Genomic DNA, 2043 nt, shown 5'->3' on the forward strand with positions numbered 1-2043 from the left:
GGTGCTGTAGGTTGGTAGTATGTGATGGGATCCAATTGGTTGGTTAGGACAGAAGACAAACGTTTCTCTCATTTAAGGTGGTTTATTTTAGATGGAATAATAATAGAACTCATTCTTTGTGTACAAGGAAAAGAAAACTGAATACTGGTTACATGAGACTACATAGAAATGTGCAAGCTATTATGATTGGCTAATACTAAGGTGGGAGGCAACCATGGTTTAGACTTGATCGCTTCCTTGCTGGTCCCAGCCTCTTGGCACACGATGATCCATCCAATGGGAGACGTCGACACCCTGGAGGATTCCCTCTCTCCCTTCATCCTGGGTATTATCCACTCAAGAGGAATTTAATCCACTTCCAACCAGTCTACTTCTAATATCAGTGCTCCGTGTGTGAAGACATGCATTACTTTATATGTATATGTTATCTTACCAAGAACAACTTCTTAGTAATTTGATTTTAATATTAAGGCACTTTAGCATGTTTCTTTTTTTTATTTCCTTACATATGATTCCTATCAAGTTTTTTGAGTCGAATGTCCAGATGAAAATCACAGTATGTATATTATGACTTTGCTTATGAATTTTTTGAACTACTATTCTATGACATTTTTCATGATTTTTTCAACATACTATATACTATGACTTTTATTGACTATGGAATTTTCATGACTTAATTCGACCTATCATACTATGACTTTTTAGACAAACTTTTCTATGACTTTATCATGATTTTTTTTGACATACCATACAATAAATCATTCATGACTTCATTCAACATAATGTACTATGGCCTTTTCATGACTTTTTTTGATACACGATGCTATAATTCAATTTAATTAAATTTTATTTATAGTATCAATTCATAACAAGAGTTATCTCAAGACACTTTACAGTTAGAGTAGGTCTAGACCACACTCCAGAATTTACAAGGACCCAACAGTTCTAGTAAGTCTAGGAAAAAAGAACACAAGGACTCCGGGGAGTGTCCTTCAGCTCAGTATGTTGGAAGATGGGTTGGGGTGTCTTAGATTGGGAGTTTGATTCTCATCAAATACTTACTTTAATTTTAATTTAGATGTCCAGAGGGAAGTCACACTATACTGTGACTTTTTCATAACTTTTTCACATGTACTATATTATGACTTTTTTATGACTTTTTTGACATACCATACTATGACTTCTTCATGACTTCATGTGACATACAATACTATGACTAATTTTGACATACTATATTATGACTTATTCTTTAGCTCGGTCTGTTAGACTGGTTTGGGTGCGTTAGGTTGGGAGTATGTGACCGGATCCAATTGGTTGGTTAACATGGAAGACAAAACATTTCTCTCATTTAAGGTGGTTTGTTATGGATGGGTTTCCTAAGGAGGGTGGCTGGTGTCTCCCTTAGAGATAGTGAAGTGTGACAAAAAAAAGCATAGTGTAGGGTGACTTTCCTCTGGACATCTTCTAAGCTGTCTACCTGTCTCCTAGAACCCATCCCCCACTTAAAGAAGCGTTACCTCTTTATCCTCTGGACATCCTACTTTAAAAAAAACTCCCAGACTCAGCTGCAGAGCAAGTAAACATGTTGAACTAAGTTATAGTATAGTGTGTCAAAAAAAGTCATAGTGTAGTGTGACTTTCCTCTGGACATTTGACTTAAGAAAGATAAGCACTTAATGAGAATCAAACTCCAAACCTAAGAACTGCTAACCAGTCTATAACAGGCTAAGCTGTAGAACAAGTCACAGCATTGTATGTTGAAAAATGTTGGAAAAAGTTATAGTACATTATGTTGAAAAAAGTCATAGTATAGTATGTCAAAAATAGAATATTCAATATTCAAAGCCACGTTCTTATGCAGCGGCCGTCAGTGTGGTGAATATCCTACAGAGACAAAAAAAAGTGGAATGCTTACAAATTACAGTGCTTAACTTTTTGTAGCTTTTTGAACAAATGGTTGAGAACAGGTCATGAGAACAGTCTGAACAAACACAATGAGGTGATGAGACAGAGAGAATAAAGTGAGAGTGAAAATAGAAGGGG

The sequence above is a fragment of the Etheostoma spectabile genome, chromosome 13 (assembly GCF_008692095.1).
Source record: "Etheostoma spectabile isolate EspeVRDwgs_2016 chromosome 13, UIUC_Espe_1.0, whole genome shotgun sequence".
NCBI lineage: Eukaryota > Metazoa > Chordata > Actinopteri > Perciformes > Percidae > Etheostoma > Etheostoma spectabile.